Here is a 7,509-nt window from a genome sequence, read left to right as displayed (position 1 = left end):
TTCCCTACAGTAAAGAGTGCATCTTTTAGTTAACACTTAAGGTCATGTAGCTTTAGTTCATGCAGGCTGTCATGCAGGTCACTGCTGAGGTCAGCTGCTCCAGCTATTTCCAGCCTCTTCTCCAGCACTGCTTTCCTCCAGCTCAAAACACAGTGTGGAGGTATCTTTACAATCTACACAAACAGAACAAGGAATTAGCCTTTCCCAGGCTCCTTATCCCATATGCCAGCCTAAAGAACTAACCACAACCTCTGTCCAGGTTCAGCACTGCAGTCCGTGTCAAACTCTAATTAAAAATATCCTCATTCATCTTCTACTGAGAAAGAGAAACACCAACAAGCATCCTCACAGGCTATGTAAGCTCAGATAAAAATAGGTGCCCATGTAAGTGAATCATGGTTCCAGGTGTCCCAGCAAGCTGCCAACACTGCTACTGCATCCCCCTACTGTAATATTGGTCAGTGTTTCTGATGCTACTGTAATACAAATATTTACTACTAATACTAACAGGTAACTAGATGCTTCTTATTAAAGGAGCACTACTGCTTGAGCAGCTGGTCAGTAAAGCTCTCTACAGGAGTCCCTGCCTGGCATTTGCCTCAGAGTAAATGTTCAAGAGAAAAACTTAACCCTTTGATGGGACATGAAGACTCCTTAGGCATTGTCCCAACAGCAACCAGAGGTGTTAAGACCGCATCTAAAAAGCAGTTAATTGTGACAGGTTTGCTAGTAAAGTCTGAATCAGCAGGATTAGTAAATTGGAAAAACAGAACATGGGGCAGTTTAATATGCCTTACAGCCTCCATTCACAAGAATCTTAAGCATCTTACTAAAGTAGGGCATGAATTTTTTTCTTTTAAAGGAACATTAGCCCTTTGTTCTTGATTTCCTTTAATGCTAAGTGTTAATGCAAACACAAGGGGGCTTTATATCCTAAAAGCAAGGTATAAATCTAAAAGGATAGAGACATGAACCTTCCTGAAGTCAGCAATTTTCACCTTCCTAATCTCACTGGCTGTGTGTCAGCACCAAAAGAAACATGGAGCCACATTAAAAAGTGGTATCTTGGCACTGTCAGAGGAAGTGATAAGTATCATAATTGGCCCTCACATGCAGCTGTACATTACCCTGACACTAGACAGGGAAGGGGATGAAAGAACAGACAGGCACACACATGTTACCTCTGTCCTGGCATAGCAATAATCCTCTCAGAGTAGTTTGAACTGTGGCCCAAGCACTAGGCCATTGCTGCAGACCTTCCTGCCTGGGGGTGCCTAATACTCAGCCCCACCAGTAAAACTGGGCACAGCAAGAGCCTCTACCCAAATGACCAGTATGATCTCTGTAATGCCCTGCACAGTACACATAAAGAGGTTCTACAAGACCATCTGCATTACTGTGGAAAATCCCACTAGGTTCTTCATACCCTGAGGGAGCATGAACCAGCCATGTTTACCTTCAGGTACCTTGATCTCTGCAGCACTGGAGAGCTCACTGGAGCTGAAGTCTTGGTGGTGGAAACTTCACCCAGAGATGGAGAAAACTACTCTGCCTCTCTCATCAAGTTCTTGCTTCTCTCTAAAAGAAAGCAAACAAGCTGCAGGTTAGGTCAAAAGTTCACGGATGAACTTTTTGCTGAGTCAGAGCCTCCACTGTCTACCTTTTGTGACACCTCTCTCATCATGTGGAGAAAATACTGCTAGTCTGATTTAGTAGCACTTTATTTATTCTTGCATGGTACAAGCCATGGCACAAGGCAGCGGAAAACAGGTTCCATGATACAGAAACCTAGGCAGAAAAACACACTGGCAAAAATGTTCAGGCACTGAATTTCATCTGTCTTTGACATCAATGGCTCTGACCAACTCCAACTCATGCAGGTTTAAAACACAAAGAATTGGCCAGCCTGTGTCTCCTCAAAGCCACAGTCACAATGCCAAACCCTTCCAATACAGGGGTCAGCTTGTGTTGAAAAGGGACAATAGGACACTTGATCTGATCATGAGATTTCTAAACCAAAGGGAGGCCAGAATACCATGTCCCAGAGTGTTAGTAACATTGGAGTAAGCAGGGATAGTTCCTACAATCTGTCTTTCCCTGCAGGCTCAGTGGATGACACCTCGTTCCAGAACAGACTCTTCCCTTGATCTTTCAGGTCAGAGGTTTTAGATTTGATTCAAGCAAAAGGATAACACTGGTCATCCCTTAAGCTTAGAAATGCCTGCTGGAACAATTACTGGGGGTGGGGATAAGGTGGGAATCACTTTGACAGGGTTTCTGACAAAGTCATGCCTCGTAGCAGTAGACAGTTGTTCCGCTGAACCATTTAACTGTGTTGTCAGCAGATGAACAGTCTGGCAGCAGACCCTCTGCCTCCCCACCTAGCCCTGTTCACATTGTTATCTCTGTTGTGCCAGCACAATTTTTTCCCTGCACTGCAAAGCACACCACCTTAAGAGGGGAAAAAAACCAAACAAAAAAAAACAAAACAAAAAAACAACAAACAACAAAAACAAAACAAAACAAAAAACCCAAAAAAAAAACCCCAAAGCAATGATGCTCTTGTTAGAGCCAGCTCAGCTCCCTGGTGAGACCCCCAGCACACCAACAATGGCAGAGGCAGATGCTCAGGAGGCAATATGCTGTGAGGCCAGTGCAGGAAAAAGCTGAGGGGTGGGCACATTTGAAACTGATGTTGACAGCCCAGACACATCTCATGAAATCACAGCTTGACAATAGGTGGGAGAGTGACATAATAGGGGAAGGCTTTAGGCTTTTATAGAAAGAAAGAGGGAATTGATATTTAATTACAGCAGAACTGCAATGAAGTCCCATTGTCAAAAACATCTCACTAAGTTGATACAATATCCTTTATCAAGGAAAACCTAATAACAGAGCTATGTTGACCTCCACACTCAGTGTCCACAAATACTTCTTCCCTAATAAAGATAGACATTTTTATGCTTATGGTCAAAAGGGAGAAACATCAGAAAAACAGAAAAGGAATTAATATATCCTTTAACTCCATTTCAGTTACCAAATTGCCATGAGTCTACAAACAATTTGTGTGACTGTCTCTCTCAGGTTCCTCCCTAGTGCAGAGCAATAATTCTTTAACAGGGTCAGAAAAAAGTTTTGAGAGCTGTGGATGGAAAGCAGAAGGAAAATCCCTTATTTTTAAAGGAGTACAACACTGTGTCTTGGTGATACTCATTTACTGCTGTGGAAAACACAGAGAAGGAAAGATACTTTCTGTATGAATACTTTATGATGACAGCAAATCACACTGTAGCCCATGTGACATCAGCATTAGCCTTAGGGAGGTGAATGGGAGTGTTGTACTTCTCCTAACAATGAAAAAGCCCAACAAAACCATACCTGGGCCACAGGCACCTCGCAGAGACACCACCGCCCTCCCCCAGAGGAGTGAGGCATGTTCTCTGAATCCTGTTTTACTGCAGCACAAAGCTGTATGGGGAAGTGAACGCTGGGAAGAGCGACATGAATTCTCGGCTAAATCTGTGACAGTTAGGACATCTGGCAGCTGTCCAAGGGCAGCCGGGTTTGATCAGAGGATACAGCTAAGCACAGCCAGAAAGATCTAAGGATCCTCAACAAGGAAGCTGCAACGTCACTCATTTCTCTCCAGGGAGCAGGTCAGAGCCTTCGGGTAGGAGGGGCCAGGCTAGCGGAGGTTAGAGACACGAGCGAAGCTGGTTCCCACCAGCCAAGCATGGTGAGAAAGGAAAGTGAGGGTGGCTGTGGAAGATGGGAAAGTTCAGAGCTTAGGCAATCCAAATGAGCACCTCTTTTGGGAGGCAGTAGTTATTATTTCCAGTCATTTCAGCAAAAAGCAAGGTACTGCCCAATTAGCAATCAGGAGTGCTGTGGAGCCCACCACTGCCCTGACAGAGGGTAAAGCCAGTACCATACTAGCCATGGAGATTAGTTGTGCCCCACAAGACGAACACTCTATCCAGGCAGGTACAAAGGACAGCCAGCAAACAAGAACAGCAAGATGAGAGATCAGACCCCAGCATTTCTGAGCTTGCCAAACCAGCCCTTGTGAGGGCAGCTGTAGCAGCAAGAGCTGTCCTGTCTGAACACCCCCCGGCCCGCAGCACCCTCCTGTGACACACTCCTGCAACTCCCGGCTATTCCTCTTGAAGCCCAGGACCTCCACTTGCCCCTGCAGCTGCTCTCATGTGACATGCACAGACCTGGGTATCCCCCAAATTCCCTGAAGGTGTATCTCCTCTACCTGATATGGCCAAGCTTCTGCTAGGTGCTCCACATTTCCATTCTTAGTTTGCCTAAACTCTAAGATCATGCTTTGTGACTGCTCAACAGATCTAGCACCTGAGAAAGCAGAGACAATCACTTCCAAGTGTTTTCCAGAGGCAATCCACCACAGTACCATTAAAACCAGCCAAAAAATCATGTCCAGATGAGGCCAGAACAACTGAGAAAAAGCAGAGAACTCCTCAGCAGGACTTAAAAGTTTTGCTAGAGGTAGAATAGCAGTGCTTTGGCCACAGTGATCACCTTAGTGAGCAGAGAAATTGAGCATGTACTTCCACTTCCCCTTGGGAAGCAGATTACAAGTCCTGGCTGTGCAAGTATCCTCCTGCAGTGAGAGGCTTCCAGAAGAATGGTGATAAGCTGCTTGCTGCAAAAGATACAGGCCAGCTGTTAACTGTATTCTCATTTCAACCCTTACCCCTCAGCTCTATCCATTCCCTTTTCATCTTCGATTAAGTCCTTTCTGATTTAAGTCTTTACCTTTTCAAAGGTAATCTGCTTCTGCAGCCTCTAAAAACATTATCAATTTCATTCAGGCTGCAGCAGGACCTGTGCCATCAGAATACACACAAACCTTTGTCTTTTCCCCCACTTACACATATTTTGAAGATACCTTTTAACAGCCTCTCAGCAAGACTGTGAGGCAGGAAAGGCACCTGCAGAGCACCTTGCACACTGGCTGTCTCGATCAAAGCCTTCTGGCAGTTCTACAATATTTAATAAAAATACTTCCTCTGTTGCAGGCAGCAACAGCATTTTCCAGCCTGGCTACTATTCACAGTAAACACTCCATACAGTTTCAACATTCAATCCTCCTCCACAGACCCCAGTAGCAAAACTTGCTCATTCCAACAGTAGGTCTCCCACAGGCCATCAAACCACCCAGTGCCAGTTTTTGGACAGAACAGGTGTGACTATAAAAGAGCCTGCTTAGCATTGTTAACTTTGAGTTTTGTTAATTTGATCAGCTGCAGACATTTGGGTCAACAGTTCTTCCTCTATTTGACCCTGTGCAGTAAAGCAAATTGACTTCACATAGAAAAAGGACACAGCTAAGCTACATTCTCCACCTGATTTTCCATCTCTGTCACCAGGCAAAACCTTACAGAAGTACATCCACCCACATCTCTCCCAAGGAAAAGGGTGGATTCAGAGGCTGCAGGCAAGCCCCGTGTGTATTCTCCTCCCACAGCTCTCCCAGAGCACAGCATGGAGCCACAGCTTCCCAGCCGTCTGCATTCTTCTTTACTTCTCCTCCAGCTCAGCAGTGTTCCCTGGTTTCATTTGTGTGAACAGAGAACCTCAAGTAAACGAAAAGTGCCTTCCACTGGGGACTGCTTCTGCTGGACCACTTGGGCAGCAACAGGTTGCCCTGTGCAGAACCAGAGTTCAGACCATGGGAGGAACAGAACGCATGACCACTCACTGTCTTTATGCTGCTGTTGCTCCAACTCTTTCCTCACACATTCATTTTCTCCCAGAAGTTTTTTGCTGCTTAAAGAAAGTGGGAGAAGTTACATTGTCCTCCAGCACCTTCCTCTGCACCAACCCTGAGTCTGCAAAGGTCTTAGCACTGACACCTCATTTTTTTCTTGTGGATTGTTGGCATTGAAGTACAAATAAGATGCACAATCTCCACACTGCTGATGAAGCACCTACTGTTGCTAGTTATGGCATTCAGTTTTCAAACCCTATGTCCTCCTCAGCAAAGCCTCCAAGCTGCTCCAAGTGCTGTTCCACAGTCACTGAACATCCTCTGTAACAGCAAATGGAAGCAAAGGAAGGGCAGGAGGTGTTGAATTCCCAGCCTAGCTCTTCAGCTGCTGGGACAAAACAGATAAGAATAGGATCAAGAAACACCTGGTAACATGATTTCAAGGTTCAGTCCCTCACCAGTCCCTGACAGAGGCACAGCAGTAGCCCAGGAATCCCCCTCTGCCACTCCACTGTATGCTCAGCAGAGCACAAAAACTCTGTCCTTCTGGACCACTATATCCAGACACAAAAACAGATAAGATGCACATTAAAAAATCAAATATTTGAACTAACCACCCTCAAAAACAACTTGGCCACCTTTCTAAACACTGTGTGGCACAAGGGCTTCAGCAAGGGACTCCATTGGAGGATATCTGAGTCTAGACCAAGCTTGGTCATGGTCCTCCAGGTAATCACTTCAACTTGTTGAACCTGTTTTCCACAGTCCATTTTCTCTCCTGGGAAGCAAAGGTGCTTCTCAGGTTTTCAGATCACTAAAGAAAAGGCAAAAGAAGAATTAAAAAAAAAATTAAACCCTTCCTGCCTTACATCCAATACTTGTCTGTGCTCACTTTTTTAGCACAGCTACATTGTGCCAAGCTCTGCTCACAGCCTGTTGTTTCTTCAGTGAAACTTCAGCAACCTAGACAAGAAGTGATTCATGTAAGACACTTCTGTAACCATCAGTGCTTCAGTTCCAGTACCTTTACCTTCACTACCTTCTAGCTTATTGACGTCCTCCTACTGGAGCTCTTTCTCCTGCTTTAGACAATTCACAGACTGAGCTACTCAATGAACTGAGTAGAGTGGCAAAAGCAGATTTTGTATGACAATAACTTTGTCAAGGAAATAACATAGTTAGTAGGGTGGTTCAACATCAGAAGCTGGAAATACAGCAAGATCTGGAGAGAACAAACCTTAATTCTATGTAAGACTGATGGGATCCTTCTGCCCTCCTCCTACAGAAGACATGGATACAATATGAAACAAGTCTTGGGGTACTAGATGAGGCAACACCACAAAGAAAGAAGTTTGCATATCAAGTACTACTGTCCCAAATAACTGGGCAGATCTGGTGTCCTGACACCTAATAAAACTCAGAACTAATGGCTGGAGAATGGTGCACAAGAACTATGAAGATTATATTAAGCAGCTACAAGGATTAGGGTAAGAAGCCCGATATCTGAGGCTTGGTGTCCAATGTGGCAAATGTGTCGGTAGGGAATAGAGAAGCTGCAAGAAACACATCCTTTCCGATGGGAAGGAGAGCAGTGTCCACCCACACAGGAAGGTGGGGCTTTCAGTGTACGATGACAGAAAAATATGCACAAGAGAGTCATACACCACGGATGGGCACACGGCACCGCTGTGCCAGGAAAACTTCCTTCCCAATCACCTCGGCCTGGGACGGCTGCGGGCTCCCGCTGCTCCGCTGCGCACGGCAGGCCCCGC

The sequence above is a fragment of the Chaetura pelagica genome, unplaced genomic scaffold (assembly GCF_000747805.2).
Source record: "Chaetura pelagica isolate M959 unplaced genomic scaffold, ChaPel_1.0 scaffold69, whole genome shotgun sequence".
NCBI classification, from domain to species: Eukaryota; Metazoa; Chordata; class Aves; order Apodiformes; family Apodidae; genus Chaetura; species Chaetura pelagica.
This window is presented reverse-complemented; position numbering follows the sequence as displayed.